The following is a 19,520-nucleotide window of genomic DNA, read 5'->3' on the forward strand; positions in this document are numbered from 1 at the left end:
TACGTATTTACATTAATGCTTTTATCAACGATACTTTCTGCGTTGTTTTAATGGAAATAAATATTCAGAAAAATCATCTTCTCGTTGTGAAGGCCATTTTACTCTCGATTTGATGAAGTTTTCTTTCACAACCTCGGTAAAATCTTGTTGTCACTTTCTAAGCTTAGTTTTCCCAATATTGTTGATGTGATTTTCAAAACAGAACAAATTGGTTCACGCAAAGATTGGATCATAATTCCAAGGGATTTGCGTTTTCGACTGTGATAATGAGCTTATATGCTTTTGTTCTTCAAAAGCAATACGGCAGAGATTTGAAAATAAGACGAGCTCACAAAAGCAATTTCATTGACATCAAGTCGTTGGAAGTATTTGAAAGACCATTGAATATCATTTCTTAGGTACACCCCAAATTTGTATGTATGGTTCGCTGTGCACAAACTATAATCATCAGTAAAAACTTTCAAGAGGACCTAAGTCTTTGTTCCAGCGGAGCTTTGATTTCTGGATGCCATCTAAGATGTTGCTAGTTTACACACAAGAAATGCCTTTAACACATTGATCCTCAACTAATGAAGAATTGGTGTAGGGTATAGGCGCTTCAACATATTAAGAATAAAAACTTCGAGTTCCGGCGGAGACGTGATGACTTTTCTTTCCGAGCTCACCTCAGCATAATATCCGGAAAATAACTGTTTCCTTGATATCTCTGGCTGAGAAAAAAGCCATCTAAATCTCTCTAAACCGTCCCACCCGGGGGCCATTTCCTGAAGTTAAGAGAGGCTACTAATGCCTCTACTTCAGCGCCTCACGACACAGTTCGTGAAATTAGGAAGGCAGATTCATGTGTCTCCAGTGGTGTAGATGGTAGCATGCTTGCCCGGTATGCAAGAGGGCCTGGGTTCGAGTCCCGGCGGAGACGTGATGACTTTTCTTTCCGAGCTCACCTCAGCATAATATCCGGAAAATAACTGTTTCCTTGATATCTCTGGCTGAGAAAAAAGCCATCTAAATCTCTCTAAACCGTCCCACCCGGGGGCCATTTCCTGAAGTTAAGAGAGGCTACTAATGCCTCTACTTCAGCGCCTCACGACACAGTTCGTGAAATTAGGAAGGCAGATTCATGTGTCTCCAGTGGTGTAGATGGTAGCATGCTTGCCCGGTATGCAAGAGGGCCTGGGTTCGAGTCCCGGCGGAGACGTGATGACTTTTCTTTCCGAGCTCACCTCAGCATAATATCCGGAAAATAACTGTTTCCTTGAAAAACTACTCTGTTTTAATATTTTTGAATTTTTTATTTTCTTAGCAAAATTTTGTTCCTATTTTATCGTATCTAAAATATCATGCCTCATAAGATACTTCGAATACGCATCACTTAAGACGAATCAATTTTGATGGAAATAAATCAATAAGTCTGAATACTGTCTCAAACATAGTCATTCAGACAGCACTCTTTTTTATTTGAAATGAGATGAATGGAGTGCTAAAACGTTCTCTCAGTGGTGTGGTTTATTATTGTCTTGTAGAAATATCTTGTCTTTTATCTGCAATATATCAAACTAGCGCTTAGGTATTGCATAAGAAATGAACCTCATCGGTCTATTCGATAAAGAAAGGTTTGCATGACAAAGTGAGACTAAGAGAAAGAACCTAAGAGAAGAGAAAAACATCTTCTCTCGTCTACCTTTGGATCCATTCAACGATTGATCAACAGTACATTAGATCTCGAATCTATTATTTGTATGTTCAATTACAGCTTGCATTGAGTATAGAATGCGAAACTACGATAGTAAAAGGGCTTCTATCTACACATAGATAGAAATGACTTTTTTGATTTATTCGAAGGACTTCTCGTTCGCCCAAGATATTTATCGAATAGAATTCTATATCATGAAATTATTAAGATTACATTCTTATCTCGTCTTGTTTTTTTTGACGGTGATTCCAAATTTCCACCAGAACACGCTGGAAAAGATACGCATGGTCAGGCGAGATCCAAATTGTAATTTAGTTTTGTAATTAATCGAAAGCGTTGCTATCTATTGGAGTATTTTCAGGCATGTCACTAACCATGACGAGTTTCTATTGAGGGAGGCTAGTTCATATTTGCGTCACGTGGTTCAGGAACCATAAAAAATCAATGCAACCCACACGCCGAATTATATAACATTGGTCAGACGCAGGGCGCTCTTTTGAATTGGAATGAAATACTAGAAAGTCCACTTCACGGCAGCGCTTCGTCATTCGGACATACGAACTAAAAAACATTTAATTAAAATTTATTAAAAAAATATCTTAGTTTTTTTACAGATAACATTAACAACTTCTTCCATTTGCTGTATCTTTGAATAGATAGATACTTCGTGGCCGATTTCGTATAGGCACCTAAAAAAGATAGCCTCGACTATCAATAATCCGATCGGCTGGAAATAACTACGAAGATATATGAATTTAAATAATTCAGCGCGTCATCCTCTAAAACGCGTGGCGCAGCAGTAGCATCATTTTTACTGATCGCCTTAAGACTTTTTGTTTGGCTGACGGATTTCGAAGGTTTTTCTATAGGAATGAAAATACATTTTCTGCGCGAAAAATGATAGATTTCTTGACTGGTACTATGGGAGATAAGCCTAAAATGAAGCACGAATATAAAAGACACACACACACACACATATATATCTATATCTGTACATTTCCATCTCTTCCCTATCGCCACGAGCGGTTAATATTTCAGAAGGCAAGTAAACCGTTGAAAAAGAGTGAAAACTAAGCAAAAGAAGAAAAATAAATTCCGAATATATATATATATATATATATATTTGTTGGAGAACGCAACAAAAGGTTATGCGATCTGATGGTTTTTGGAATAAATAACTTAGTAAGGAATGTAAGAAGCTCCAGAAAAGAAAATGGAGTAAGAAAAAAATAGAGAATATAGGAACCCCTTTTTTCTAGTCATGAAATATACATATATATCACGACAGCCCCTTCTTGGGAAAAAAAAGCAATAACACGAAATAAAAATATTATATCGTATATAAGAAAACTTTCAAAGGGAACATAGAAAATATGGACTTAATTTTTATAGTTCTATCACAAGAAAAAAACTCGATTCCGAAATCATACGTATAGGCTATTATATAAGTAATATAAATGGGAAAAGAATCATAGAATCCTTTATATATTAAAAAGTCTTATATATTTCAAGTATATATAGTACAATATAACCGTTGGTTTTTCTACCATTTGTATGATTTGAAAGAGATATGTACAATATGTTGCGTAAGTTGAATCTCCTGTTTTATGATTAAAAAAAAATTGGATGAAAAAGATAGAAACCTTAACATCAACGTTTTTTTAATGACGTTATATGGAATTCGGTGCTTGTTCATTTAAAAATTAAATGATGGTTTTCTATGGAGGTGATATTTATTTTATTTCTTTTCGCCGTTCGATTTAATGGTCGTTTCGTGTTAAGAAAAGCGTATTAGTTTTAAAGTAAAATATACAAGGACTTTTTTAAAGCTAAAAGCGGGATTTATATAATGAAAGAAAATGAAAACATTGAATAATGAAATGAAACACGAAACTGATCTCGAAACGGAAGCAATCAACATTTTTTTTTGTACACTTCGGGGAAAAAATAACGTTTCTTTTTATTGGTCGGAGAGGAAGACTAATCAGCCACGTGATTGGCTAAAGACAAATCAGTTCTTGAGTGTTGAAAACAATAATAATAAATCTTAACAAAAAAAGAGAGAGAGAAAGAGAGCGTTTGTTTAAGCTATTAGAGAGACAAGAAAATTATGAGAGAAGCACTTGAGGTACTTTATTTGCAGCTCACAACGTTCAGTTTGAACGCCAACGAAAGAGAATCGATGTGGCAACATTAATGGCAGCAGGAAGAATGCAGGTATTTGAAACCGATCTATTTCGGAGTATACATTCCAAACCATTTCGTTGGATAATGACGGAACTACGAAAGAAAGCATGCTAAATAGCTTGATATTTATTTCAAATTCGATGCTTGGTTTCGAGTACCTCCGCAACGCTGTTATAACAAAGCTATTCATAGTTATAGGCAGGTTTTGACTTCTCCCGCCTTAATACATTGCAGAGTGCAGCTTCCTCTAAGAATAAAGATAAAATATTGAGCTAAATTTTCTTCGATGTGCTATGAAGTCTTTAATCCTGAGAATGCTCCCATCATCCACAGATGATCAGCGTAGTAGCTTGCTCAATCATCCTGTGATGATCTGAATTTTTTTCCATTTTAACATGAAGTTCTTGAATTGACATATAGATGGAGTGCGCATATATTCCAGTTTTTTTTTTTAATTATTTCTATATTTCCTAAAAGATTTTATTGTACTATGCAGGAGGGATGTACGTTGTTGAATAGTGGTAGCGTGCCTTCCTACCACAAGCACTGTTTCGTCGGCGATTGTGGGTTCGAACCCTGATTCTCTGTTTGTACCACAATTTTTTTTCGATTGTATTGCACAGGGATACCTGTACGAAACGGAAAAAGTCGAGAGACCGAAATAATATTAAATTTTAGATAGGGACTGTTTTTTGTTTCCGTTTAAGGCAGGTTTCCGTTTCATACTATGTCCGTCTTAGATAGGTTTCACTGTACATTACAACGTATGAGTTTTGAGTGACACATATCTTTCACAAAAGACAACTGAAAAAAAAGGAATTTTTTTTTTTACACTGCCGTTTTGAGAGAAGCATTTCTCCCACTTTTTCCGCAGCCTAGGGGTTAAATACACCAGCGGGCTCTTGACGAATTCCGATTCAGATTGCAGTATACTGCAAGATAATACGTAGATGAATTACACACTTCCCGATAGAATATCGCAGCGTTTGTCAACCTTTCTGAACCGAAGGACCTGTAAAAATATGTGAAAAAATTCAACGATCCGCTAACTCACAGCAAGAGCATCGCGCCCATGTGTACTGTATTTTTATTCATTCCGATTTTTTTTTATTTACTTGTGTCGTTTTTTCAACGAAGCTTATTTGAATTCGTCATTTTTACTAAAACCGTGAATGAAGATAATTTTCAGAACTTATAAATTATATTATGGTAATTGTACCTATAAATATCTATCACAAGGGTACGGATGTTGTGGACCTAAAAAACCCTAAATAATGTCCTAAAAATGACAAAAAATGCCCTGAAAATGCTGTTAAAATAACAAAACGAATTTCTTTAAAAGTCAATTAAGTTCGAAAATAAAACTAAAAAAAATTAAAGCATCTAAAATTACATCTAAATTTATTCTAAGCATAGCATTTCATCAAAAATTGCCAATGGAATTTTTCAAATAAGCAATTCATAATTTACGAATGGGTTAGGAAATGTAAAAAGCTAAAAGTAAATTCCTAAATTTTTCTGTAAGTAATGGTTTATGCCAGATAAAAACTCTCAACATCAACAAATGTTATTTTGTGTGTGTGTGGGGGATATTTGAAAAAAAAAAATTCTACTCATAGTTAATTCCTCTTCAATTTCAAAATTTTAGCATGTTTACAAGACATGAGAAAACTTCTCGAAGGGCACTAAGTCTATTGTTTTTCTCATCATTTTGTCCAATTTCGCAAAAGAAAATTGGTCTTTAGCACATCGGATTAACATCACTGACTTCATCGATTGCATCAATAAGCTCAACAAGTTTTTTCTATAAGGATGGAATGGTGGGAACACTAGAATGCCGAACCTTGATCTTGTGTTATACTTGATTTGCCCTTCAACATTCTCTGTCAAAAAACATGTTTGTGAAATATTAATGAAAGCAGCATCTTACGGATTAAAATCATTTGAAATTAATTTGGAGATTTCAAAAATTTCCCTGTAGTACATGCAAACGTATTCTCATGTTCGCAATCAACCCTTTTAAATAACAGAAAAAGAAGTAAGTCACTTTCGACCTCTCATATAAGATCAGAATTTTTTGAATTTGCTTTCATTTAATGTTTAGTGAAGTGGTCAGCTCTTGAAAATTTTACTAAATACTAAATTTATACTTGTGGATTTGGCATGTGCTTAGCTTTGCAAATTATATAAAAAGAGAGATATGAATGAAGTGATAAAAGCAAAGCATCTTTTTTTGCTTAAATAATTCCAGCTTTATTTTTCGTAACTACTCAATGTCATTAGCATACACATAATTTGCAACCTTTTTATTAATTCTGAAACAAATTTAAAAAAAAAGGAAAAATATCCTACAAATGCCGAAAAATGCACTAAACTTGATAAAATGCTTTAAAAGTAAAAAAGTGTGGAAAAATGCACTGTGACTATGTAAGAATTTTCGTCGGTGGGCCACTACAAAAAATTCGAGGGTCATATGTGGCCGACGGGGCCATGCGTTGAGAGAAGAACCTTCCGTATAAATCACTGCCTAATAATTTTTCTCAGACAAATATAATAAGATGACCACGCGTGTGTGCGAATGGGGTCTGATAAACGATTTGGCACTCGTTGGATACTGCACGTATAGACTAACTAGCATCTCCTTCGAAATCTAGAATACGTGAATTATTAAAAGGAAAGTTTCTTACTGGCTGGTTGCCAAAGGTGTGATCGGGTTATCAGCGTGAGTTATCGGTGATCAGCCAGAGTAAATCTCCCGTCTGGAAACAGTATCTTTTACATCAATTCAGTTGAGATATCCCGTGGAAGGTTTAGATTTAATGGGAAAGCGCTAGAGAGATCAGTTTATTCGGCAATGTCATTAAGATTTGAAATGTCGGTTGAGTATCTCTAACCTTGACTTTACCTATATACAGGGTGATTCTAAATTCATGGGACAAACTTCCAGATGTGATATAAGACTCCTTAACAAGCATTTTCGGTCATAGAATGTATGGTCAAATCGCAATAGCAAAGATGGTAGATGGTAGCCTCAATAAGTGCAATTAATCATTCTAGGGTATTGTAATGCGATAGAACTTCTCGTGAAGGCAACCTAATAACGCAAGTTCTAGACCACAAGTCTCTATACCACTTGAGCATTGTTTGGCGCAGCATAACCTTGATGATCGTTGCACCAATAAAAAACAAACTCCAATTCAATCCCAAGGTGAAAATACACCCCTCGAATGGTTGATAGCACTTATTGACTGTGCAGTCTGTTATCATGCTATGCAGAATGTACATGCAGAAATGTCCTGTGTGCCGCTTGAATGAACCGGAACTGCGTCGCGGGTAACTTGAGTGATGTAGAACTTCACCGCGTACCGCTGAAGTGCTCTGGAACTGTGCACCGCGTCATTTTTAAGTGATCCGTAAATGTGGCGTGGGCCACTTGAGTGATGTGGAACTGTACCACGGGTCAGCTTAAGTGCTTTTGAACTGTGCCGCAGCTCAGTCAAGTGATCTGTAATATTCCACAACTCTGTAAAGTGATCTGTAATGTGTCGCTTAGTTCAATTTTGCAAAATTAGGTTTGAGGTAGCGGGCTACTTCAGGTAACTCCAAGTGTCGCCACAGAGAGCAACAGGCCTACAATAGTACAAATACTCAATCATCACACTTCGGTTTGAAAGAAAAAAGAAAAGACTTCGGTTGCAATGACATCTCGGCTATTACGTCAGTAATTGGATAACCGGACTGATTTCACATAGAGCATAATAATGAGGAACCTTGTTCGTAACGTCGATGAAACGCAACGACTTCGGATATAACGACATATATTTCTGTCACTTTTGCTTCGGTTTAACGGTTTTTTTCTCAAGAAATTCCCAGAATAAAAAAAGAGTTCATCTCATTTAATCATTATTGTCTCTTGGAAAAAAACATATGAACATGTTCGACACTCCAACATGCTCATTCATATGAGCCATGCATACGGGAAATTCCCGTATTTTCTCGTAATTGTAACTTTTTTAAAAAAATAAAAATTTACCGTTTTTTTCAACAAAGTTCACTTAAATTCGTAATTCTTACTGAAAAAAGTGTTTATATACAGGGTGTGCTGTAAGTACTAGCACGGCCTTTATATTCATCAACCGTCCGTCGTAGAGGTATTATTCCCAATTTGAAAAAAATGCTCCACAGGCGTTCAAAAATTACGCTGTACAAGTTTCGAGAGTGAAAATACAGTGTGTAACAAACTAAAATAAAATATAAATTTTTATACGCTCCCCCCGTGCTCTAACTTCCAATCAAAAAGTCGTTGCCTTGTCGCTGCTGATGCCAACAACAACAAAAAAAAAATTCCATGTTTCTAGGTGCAATATTCACAGACATATTGGAATTCGAAAAACGGAGGAAATTTGGGAAAGAACAGCGTTAAATACGGATAAAACGGTTTTTCGCATTTAACGCTTTTCTTTCTCGAATTTCCGTCGTTTTCGAATTCAAATCTTTCTGTAAATATTGTAATTAGAAGCATGGAACTTTTTTTTTTATCATCAGGAGAAACAGGGCAACAACTTTTTAGTTACTATTTACGAATATCGTGTTAGTAAAACATGTCAAACTAATAGGGATAAAGGAATTCGACGGAAAAAATTATTCAAATTCAATTGATATTTAATTATTGATTGAGAACATTAAACTTGCCCGACATTTTTGCAAGCAAAGAAATAAATCCTCTAAATGAATCTGCTAAATTCTATAGCTAAATGCTGAATTCTATTCGTAAGTACTAAATTCTATTGCTAAATGCTAAATTTAAATTCTGTTGTTAAATGCTAAATTTAAATTCTGTTGTTAAATGCTAAATTTAAATTCTGTTGTTAAATGCTAAATTTAAATTCTGTTGTTAAATGCTAAATTTAAATTCTGTTGTTAAATGCTAAATTTAAATTCTGTTGTTAAATGCTAAATTTAAATTCTGTTGTTAAATGCTAAATTTAAATTCTGTTGTTAAATGCTAAATTTATATTCTGTTGTTAAATGCTAAATTTAAATTCTGTTGTTAAATGCTAAATTTAAATTCTATTGCTAAATGCAATAGAATGATTTGAATGCTGAATGCTATTGCTAAATCCTAAACAGACTAAACAGTTTTTATAAATGCTAAATTCTAATGCCGAATGCTAAAAAAAAAATTCTATTGTGAAATGCTGTTTTTTAAATTTCTCTCATGCCTGAAAACTTCGACTTAAAGGAAGAAAACTTCGAGTTAAGGGAAAATTTTAACACTAAAGTACGGAAAAAATTCTAAAACCGGGGTGAAAACTTAAACAGATATTCGAGTTATCGGAGTTCGACTTATCGAGAATCAACTGCATTTTTTATTTTGTTACGCACTGTATTTTCACTCTTAAAAATAGTACAGGGTAAGTTTTGAACGCATGTTGAGCATTTTTTAAGTTGGAATCATACCTCTACGACGGACGTTTAACGACGGCTAGCACTTACAGGACACCCTGTATATCTTAACAACATGGTATTTGTTAGAGATGTCAGTATTTTTTCAAAATGTTTTTTTTTTTTTTCATCACAGCTGTGTGTTAGGCTTTAGGGTTCTTAAAAGCTTTTTTTGGCCGGACTCCAACATTTTAGAATATTTCGACGCACCCAGATTTTAACGCGTTTTCTTGTTCATTGCTTTACACCATTGTTTTTTTTTTCTCATATTATTGTTCTTTCGGCCTTGTCATTACACAAATATTCTCAAGTCGATACTTTTGCGAATGCGGAGCATTATTTTTTACTTATACGTTGTCGAAAAAAAGTCAAAAAGACAGGGTTGGAAGTCTTTCTCAGCTGGAATTATACGGTTCGGTGCCTATTACGTCAATGTTACAAACACGGAGTGTCGTTTGACAACGATCTGAAAGTAAGGAATACTCCTAAAAATAAAAGTGTTACGAAGAATATCGACGTAAAACTTTTGTATTACAAGTCGGAAGATTTCTAGCTGATTCAGCGTTGCTGTCGAGGCTGATTTCGCAATCAAGACTGCCAATTTCAGACAAGAGAGAGAGGGATGTTTGACTAGAGAAATCATTCTTATTTCATCTGGAAACAGAGTAATAAATTCTATTGGTAATATTGACGCAGTTGTTGAATTGAAACCATCGTTTTTCGCTACTCTGCACTTTGATTAGAATTTAGACATGTCAACATTTTTGAGTATGATTATGTCAGCATTTTGCATAGCGGTTAACGTGGATGATCAATTTCGAAAATTTCTATTTCAATATACTTGTAGAGTTTATTTGTTCTAGCCTTGTGAGTGAAAAAAATGGGATTCGATACAAGTAAAGGGTCTTTATAATTAAAGTTCCACTTTGAAATGGCCACTAAAAGGAAAACTATTGAACAAAATGTTATCAAACTTGGTAATAGTTTACAAGAGATCATGGGATTCAATTTCCCGGAAAAAAAATTCAAAAACTCGCCACCAGCGAGAAATGGCGCTGACATGCAATATTGTTAAACGCAATAAGACATGAAGACATCGGTTTAAAATATTTTTAATCGTTTCTAAAACGAAACGGTTTGTAGGGTTTTGGCGGAATTAAAAATGCGATACACCGACATGTCTGTAACATTTCTCCTGATATGCCAAAAGCTATGTTGAGAACGCAGTAATGCAATTTAATTTGCTTTCAGAAAATGGTGGTATATCTGTGTTTTTGATCATATAAGATTAATATATTGTATCAAAGATATTGTATTCTGTATTTCTATTACTATATATATATATATTTATGTAATTATTAGTGTAAATGAAGTTCACTTTATTTTTGGAGGCGATGTAACAAAAACGTTTTTGAAATAATATTTTATTATTTTTAAGCACTTGATAAATATTTCTATATCTATTCGAGGTTCTATTGCCATTTCTTACTAACCATTCTTCATTTCTGATGATGAATTTAATAATTCTGTACATGTAGTTCTGTCTCAGTGTCAATATGTGGTACTGTATTTTTTTGTTATCTATTGGAAAATTTATTAATTTTCTTAATTTATTGTAAATATTGTCTAAATTGCGTATGTTTGCATAATATGCTCCTCCCCAGAAAACATATTCCGTAATTTATATTTGAGTAAACCATGCATAGAAAATATCTTTTAAGAAGTTATTATCAACTATATGTTTTTAAGTTTATAAAGGACTCCTGAATACATTCTGAGTTTTTTTAATAATTTTTTTCACTATGTTCATGTTCCATTTTATGTTATCTTGTATAACTATTCCTAAGTATTCATAGTTAAACACTACCTATTTCTTCATAATCACATTCTAATACAGTTTGAGATTGGCAGTGGGTATGCAACTTTACGTGAATTTCCGTACTTTCATTTATATTTCTTGTTTTCGTGCATATGAATTTAGTTTTTTGTGTATTTATTTTTAATTTATGTTTAACTAGCCAATGATTTATTTTTGATAGATTCTTTCCTGTTTTTTTATCATACTGCCTATTTCTGTATCCTCAACATATAAAACTGTCATCTGCAAAAGATATAATGTTACCATTGAGATTTAATTTGCTTAGTTCATTTATGTAAATTAAAAACAGTATCAGCCCCAAAACCGACCCCTGTGGGACTCCTTTTTTACTTCCCGAAATTCGGTAATTTCTTTCTCTATTATGAAAGCTTGTCGTCTATTGTATTAGTAAGATTTAAACCATTCTAAGATATTTCCTCTTATACTGGCTGAACCAAGTTTTTCTGTTAGGATATTTAGATCCACATAGTCAAATGCTCGTTTTAGGTCCAAAAATACTATTATTGAAAATTTATATTTTTATTTATTCCATCATATTTATCAAACCCGTTAATTTTAGAATTGCCATTTCTGTATTTTTGTTTTTCTGAAAGCCATATTGATTGGTTGCAAAGAATTTTTGATGATTTAAGAAATTGATCAGTTTGTATTTCATACATTTTTCTAAAATTTTTGAAAAAATCGGTAGAATCGAGATAGATCTATATATAGTTGTTTGTGTGATTGGAATCTTCTGTTTTATAAATAGGATGCACGAGGGAATTTTTTAGTTCAGAATAAAATACTCCATTTGTTATTGAGGAATCCACTGAATCCTTTAACACATCTATGTGGTAGTGGGAAATTATTTTCATCATTTTCGGGGCAATTCGATCATAAAAAAACCACTCGCTTTATTTTCTTTAATTTCTGCCACAATTTTTCTCAGTATATGACTTTCAGTTTCAAGGTAGAGCATGGAATTTATAGAGGTTACTGAAGGGATTTCAGTTCTCGTTCTATAAAAGTACAAAAATCTGCATTTTCCTAATCATTATTTATATTTCTTGCAATAAATTCATGATTAAATTTATCTTCAATTTCTGTTGGTTCTGAAAAACTGGTAAAGTCTTTTTTTATCTTTATTTAATGCATTTTCTCTAATAATTTGCCATTGTAATCTTTTATTGTTTTCGAAGCTTTAAAGCTCTCCTGTTATTTACTCATCTTCATGCTTTAAATTCCCTTCTTGTTTATTGAAAAAGTTATAATTCCTAATATTGGGTAGTGGTCAATGATATCAGTGTTAAATACTGTGAAGTTCTGTGAGGTATTCCGTTGAAAGACGTGATCGATCTATGCATGTGTGACTTTCCTTTGTTTCTCGTGTTATTTTTTTGTGCAGTGGTTCGAATCCATTTATGACCATTATGTCTGAATATATTGTGATGTTCCATTAGTTTTACTATATAGATCAGCGGTTCTCAACATTTTTTGACTCGCGGAGCTCTTTCTGGTAAAAAATTTCTTTGGCGGAGCCCAGAAGGCCTTTTCTTTATTTATTCATCAAAGTTACTGATTTATCTTTATTATTCAAAAAAAAATTACATATTTTTTTCAAATTTATTGCTGTTTTTTATTTTCCTTGGGCGGCCGCGGAGCCCCTGGAGAGAGCACACGGAGCCCCAGTTGAGAACCGCTGATATAGATCAATGTTCATATCACCAACTATTAATATGTTACTTTTTAATTTTTTCATATTGATTTCCAGTTCTTCATTAAACTGACTAATTGTATATGAGTGCGAACGATGCAAAAGCAGAATATTAACATCATATTCTGTGAGGTATATAAACAAATCTTTTCTGCTGTAGTGAAATTTACGTTTTTTTTGTGTTGATTTAATTTGCTTATTTATATACATAATTACTCCCCCTGATCTATTGTAACTTCTACAGTTTGTATAACAATAATAATCACTGATATGTTCGTAATTTGCTATGTAATAATTTAATTCTTCATTTTCATCAATCCATATTTAACTTAAACAAATTATGTCATTTCATTTAAAGTTCTTAAAAAAATCAGAAGATTGTTAAAGTTCGTTCCAAGGCTCTGCATGTTGATTATTAGAAATGTAAGAGATCTGTTTCTTGTGTTAGGACATCTTTTATTACCCTTCTCAGTTCTTGAATTTCCTTCAGTGGACGTTGATCCTCAATCATGTGTCTTCATTCACTTTCCATTGACTTTAAAGATTGGGTTTAGTCTCTGCAGTTGCTCTTCTGAATATATTCTTAATGTTTTAGATTTCTCGTCTCTTCGGAGGAATATCTTTCCATCTTTTGCCCATGCGAATTTATAACCAAGTCTGTTTGTTTTTATCTTGCCTTGCTTCGTAGAACAGTTTCTTATTTTTTCGTGTGAGATGTTCGTTAATGTAAATCCGGTCGTCTTGAAAATCTGGATTTATTTTATCAGACTATCTTGTCTCTTGCCTTTTTTCATCCAGATAATCTTTGATTTCTCAGTATGGAACCTATCTATGATTGGTTTTGGTTTGCTAGTGTTTCTCGTTGGAACTCTTTGGGCATTTTCTATCTCTGTTGATTCTTGTATTTCCAGGATTATTTTCATTATGTTCATTATTTTATTTATATTTTCATGCTTTGTTTCTGGGATTCCGTTTATCTCTATATTATTTCTCCTACTTTTTGTTTCCATATCATTCATTCTGTGTCTCAAATCTCTTACTTCCATTTTCAACTTTTCATCTGCAAATTTTGTTTGTTTAACATCAATAATAATCTGTTCCATTGATCTTTAAATATCTTCAATTTTATTTCCAACGTCCTCCATCAATTTAGATTGGAATTCTATTGCTTTCACAACCTCCTGCACCTCTTTAGTAAGTTGATCTTGCTTTTGGGTGATTTTATTTATTGCTTATTCCATGGTGCTTTTTATTTGATATTTAAGTTTCAAGCATTTTTTGCAATTTTTCCAATGATTTTTCCGTATCCTCTTCATCTCGAGAGGTCCATCATGCCTATTTCATCACCAGAAGCACCTTTCAGCTCATTTTTACAGTCCTTGCACTTATATTCATCCTTTTTTTTTTCTTTGCCATCTTCCTAAATCCCGATTCTGTCGTTCCAACACACTTCGGATGAAAAAACTGTTTACACTGCACAAAACAGAAAAATTCCCACTTATCGTACACTGTTTTATGTTCTTTGTTCTTTTAACTTTAAATTCCATTCTAAGTCTTACATGTTTTTGTGTTTTAATCTGTCAATTTTTGTTGTTGAAGTTTTGTATGTTTAGAAGGTTTTTATATATACATTTCAATTTCTAAGTTCTAATGTTTTTGTGTTTTAATTTGTATATTTTTATATCCTTCAGCGGCAATCCCGAGATATCTCGTCCAACTTTTTTGCTTTATTATGGGAATCCCGTAATATGTCGGCTTTTTAAAATTCTCTCATTTCGACATTGCCAAGCCCAGATACCTTTGTAAAGAAGAGTATTCTTCTCTTGATAAAATTTTTTCCTTCCCCCACTCATGTCAATCAAATCCTAGTCGACGCCGCTTATAAAAATCGCAGATGATGTTGTCATTCGGGTATTGTTATCACTTCCGCTAAGCGGAACGGACCAATATCATGACATGGGAAAAATCATTTATAGTTACCATAACTTCAGGTAATGCTATCAACTTGTTTTTGTTCGAAAGTTTTTATTATCTGCATATTTTGAAGATAAGGTTGAACGGGACTTTCTTCCTCTATAAGTTACCGTTTCCAATCTACAAGGCTATGTAAGACATATATGTGCAACCTGTGGCCCTCGAAGTCTTTTTATGTGACCCATGACCTTAAACGCAATGTTGTAGAAATGAACCAAGCAGCTCATTTATAGATCACTCAAATAACCCATGTCACACATTTCCAGATCACATCACTCAAGTAACCTGTAACATATTTATAGTTCATGGAGTGACCCGCGGAGCATTTACAGATCACTTGAGTGACACAGCGCGTTTATAGATCACTTGAGTGACACGCAGGGCATTTACAGATCATTGCGTGACCCGCCACACAGTTTCATAGCAATTAAGTGATCAGAAACTCGAATCTCGATGTGACCACATTAAGCAGCGTGTATTTTAACAGAAAACGATAGTTTTTCTCTTTGTTTATTATTATTATTTTCTGTTGGGGGAAGCATTTATGCGCTCGCGCAATTGGAAAAAAAAATTATTCTTGAAAATACGTGGCAATTTTTTATAAGGTTTAGTGATTTTCGCTGTGGCAGTTATAATGCGGTTTAGGAAAATTTTAAAAACTGTTTAGAAGGTTAAGTAAGAAAAATAAAATCAGATACAATCAAATAGTGTGCACGAAAGTTTTATTATGGTTAGGACGAACGTATTTGATCAGGGAAAATACGGGAAATCGAATTCATAAATACGAGACAATTCATAAATAAAATTCACCAATTCTCGCTAAAAATGTTGCCAGTTGTCGGCAAAATTGCCAATTATTCCTTATAAATAACTGTCGGTGCGAAATCCAGTGCTACAGCAAGTCTGCAGTGATTTAAAACGTATTTGACAGAAAAAATGACAAAAAAACATGGCATATATGTGAGAGTAATATTCATATTTATACACATACAAATACAACGCCACAACAGGCAAAATGCTCAACGAGGTGGCTGAGAAAAAGGTGCCCATAACAAATATGGATGTCATATATTTCTAAAATACAGCAACCCAATTAAAAATGCAATTAAAAACAATATACATACATGATAAAATATTATACAATGCCCATAAAGAATACTTATGGTTGTCTAATTCTACGTATGGATAGCTTCTCGATTTATCCCAACATGATTATCGTATTTCTTTTTAAACGTGCCAATTGTGTTAGAATTTACTACCTCTGGGGGTAAACTATTCCATTTATTAACAACCCTATTAGAGAAAAATTCCCTGAGACACCATAACCTAGAATTGTCCCTTACCAATCGATACTGGTGTTCCTTTGTAAAAACAGTTGATTGACGGTGTACTAATATTGTATGGTCCATCCTACCCATCCCGTTGAAAATTTTGAACACTTCGATCAAATCTTCCCGACACCTGCGTTCATCCATTGTAAAATGTAAATCCATTGTAAAAATTTAAAAAATGAAGCCTCTCATAACTGTAGCCCCGTGTGACAACAAGGACACGTACAGTTCTTCTCTGCAACCCTTCAACAAAGTCCATGTCCTCTGTAGATATGATCTCCAAAACATTACAGCATACTCCAATCCAGGACGAACTAAGCCTTAGAACAGCGGAAGAATGACTTTAGGAAAACGCGAGGAATCCTTAGTAAGGATGAAACCGAGCATTCTATTCGCTTTTTTGTACCACCAGTGAACAATGTTTAGAAAACCTAAGCTGCTCGTCACTGAGAATTCCCAAATCGGTAACCCTAGTTGCATCCGGGATAGTGAGATCATTCACTCGTTAGAGAAACGTGGGTTGCTTGAACCAAAATGAGCGACCATGCACTTGTCAACGCTGAACGTCATGCTCCATTCATTTGCCTATGCTCCAATCCTGTTTAAGTTGGTCTGGGGCAACTCCTTATCGCTTTGATTCCCGCAATAGAAATCGCGGAACGGCGAATGTGTTTGATTGCGCTACTGATTAATGTTAATTACGCGTTGACATGTCAGCAAATTTCTGCTTGACACATCAAGAAATTTCTGCTTGACACATCAAGAAATTTCTGCTTGACACATCAAGAAATTTCTGCTTGACACATCAAGAAATTTCTGCTTGACACATCAAGAAATTTCTGCTGAACATATCAGCAAATCCATTGATTTTATTCACTGTTTATTGCCCATGTCGAAAAAGCTATATTGATACTGCCGCAGTTCATATAGGCAAAATCTTGATGGTAAGTGAAAATGTCATTTGCATACAAGTTTTTAATTTCTGGAACCAGATAATGTAGAGAGCCTAATGTACAACAGCATCTAGAGAAATCTGATTCATTGGTTTCTATCCTTTGGTTCCAGCAGCCGAAGACATTTTTTTTGAAGATAGAAAGCATAGATTGGATCAAGAATTTGGCAACATCCATCAGACTTCATCGATGCTTCGATGGTTTCGTGATATCTGATGATTGTACCTGATGTTTATCGTATCGGGAAATTTTGTCGTGCTGTAAACCAGCTGTTATCTGCTGTACAATAGATACATTGGGATTCATGGTTGAGGTCAAATTCAGATCTGTGACGGAGACTTATCGATTCAATATCTTGATGCATAAAATTCAAAGTCAAAGATAGCTACACTATACAATTTACTCGTACGATATCAGCACGTGTTTTCTCATGCTGTTTTTTCTCACGTGTTTTCTCATTTCCAAGCAAATACACAGAAAATTTTGCGTTTGCAGAAATTGTCCCATTTTTCTACACATAATGCGAAGATTGAACTCTTCTAAGTATACAGACATAACCACGAAAGCCATACAACACGATCAAGTTGACGTAAATTTGCATGAAAATATTCATGTAGTAATTCATTTTAAGTCACAGATGTTCTAATTTTTTTGAAACAACGAGAAGAAAGTAATTTGGCATTTTAGGACACATTCAATTTATTATATGCGAATTGTTTGACACCGATATGCTCAGAAGATAGAAATGCAAATTACAACCATGTTGTAAATTTTCGCTTTCTAACTTGAGAATTTCATGAACTGTGCTCGTAAATTTCCGGGACGTTCTAATTTTTCAAAACAAACATGTACGTTGTGATTACACACCAGAAGAGATTTAAATGATATTTCGAAGGGTAAATAATGTGTGATTTTATGAAAAGAATTACAGAAGTCTCCTTCCCAGTCCTAATCTTCACTTTTCTAATGTTAGTCAAAAAATTTCTTGACAGTAGCAGATAATATTCCGATTTGACGATCTCTTGAAATTTACCCGTCTATTAAGTCTATCTTTTTTCGCATTTGGTGAGTGCTAAAAACGTAGGTGTGTGATATGATAAGGATGAGAAAAAATGGAGTTGGACCATATCACATACACACACACGCGACGAATAAAAACACCTAAAAACCTAGCTAGCGTGAGGTGTTAAATATCATTAAGGCTGGGAGAGTTCATTAAATATCCATTTAAAGTCGATGAGACTAGCTCTTTCACCACTCACTCCGAGTAACAATGTACTTGTAGGTATCAACAAAGTAGATTGAAATGGATCACCATCATTTGTGAGTGATATTTTTTCCAAGATACACTGAAAATACATTTGTTTTCTTTGAATGGTTAATATTTTTTTAGTATATCTATGTACCTGATGGCTTTTATTTTAGTTGTCTATCAAACAATTGGAATAAAAACACCAATGTTTTGATTTCGTAGTTAGGAGTTCTTATCGTAACATTCGAAAATGGATAGAAACAGCAAAAAAAGTAATATCAATGGACAGCAAAGGAGACCAGAATGAAAAAAATACTCCCTGGAATTATATACATGATTCACGTTCTGAATGAGCTTGAATTGCTATTTTTACGACCTCATGCTTGAAAGACATTTTAGCTAATGGAATTGGTTAATGATTTTAGCCAAGAAGAGCCAATCAGTGATGTAATCAAATAACCCCTCAAAATAATCCCTTTCTCTCACCCTAAAAACATTTCAAACAGCAATATCGTTATTGCGTAAGAAACACTTTTGGACATGGTCATAAAAAGGTGTTTTATCTCAATTGACTCCATAATACTCAACTCTTTATGCAGCTTGAAATTTTAACTATTATGATAAAAATACTGGAAGATAGTCTTAGTAAACGAAAAGACAACGTAACATGAATTATCACGGAGACGCGGTCATAATTATTCATCGTCATAATTTATGCATGCGAATCGAAATCCCTTTTTTGGGTGGGCTTCATGAATTTTTGAGAAGGTGGTTGATGTAATTTCCAGACAGAAACGTATTTTAAGCATTTTTTGGCTGCACGCTGTACAGCATACCAGTGCATATGAATGAAAGAAAAATTTTAAAAATGAAATTAATAATTAAATTCTCTGTTTTCTAAAATATGTCTCGACAACGTCTGGCTAATTAAAAATATGACTTGTATCTGTTGAAACTGAAATTTCTACTGTTGTTAAACAAACTTATTCTGCATACAATAGTTTGGAAATTAATTAGGACTACGCAGTTTTCGCTTAGTAACATATCAACAATTATTCTATTGTAATATCAGCATGTTTAAGAAACTGAAATATATACTGTACCTAAAAACAA

General features: G+C 33.8%; 1 protein-coding gene and 2 non-coding genes across 4 annotated transcripts in view; 2 read left to right on the plus strand and 1 right to left on the minus strand.

The window, feature by feature from the left end:
• The window catches only part of LOC149067598 (regulator of G protein signaling 7-like), a 181,447-nt gene that overhangs the window by 90,941 nt on the left and 70,986 nt on the right, over positions 1-19,520 (minus strand). The window lies entirely within an intron of this gene.
• TRNAT-GGU (transfer RNA threonine (anticodon GGU)) lies at positions 846-919 on the plus strand. Its single transcript has one exon. It is a non-coding gene; the product is annotated as a tRNA-Thr (tRNA).
• Positions 1,125-1,198, plus strand: TRNAT-GGU (transfer RNA threonine (anticodon GGU)). The gene has a single exon. It is a non-coding gene; the product is annotated as a tRNA-Thr (tRNA).

Source organism: Pholcus phalangioides, unplaced genomic scaffold (assembly GCF_987345545.1).
Source record: "Pholcus phalangioides strain wild (caught in Gottingen) unplaced genomic scaffold, Ppha-v1.0 ptg000029l_1, whole genome shotgun sequence".
NCBI classification, from domain to species: Eukaryota; Metazoa; Arthropoda; class Arachnida; order Araneae; family Pholcidae; genus Pholcus; species Pholcus phalangioides.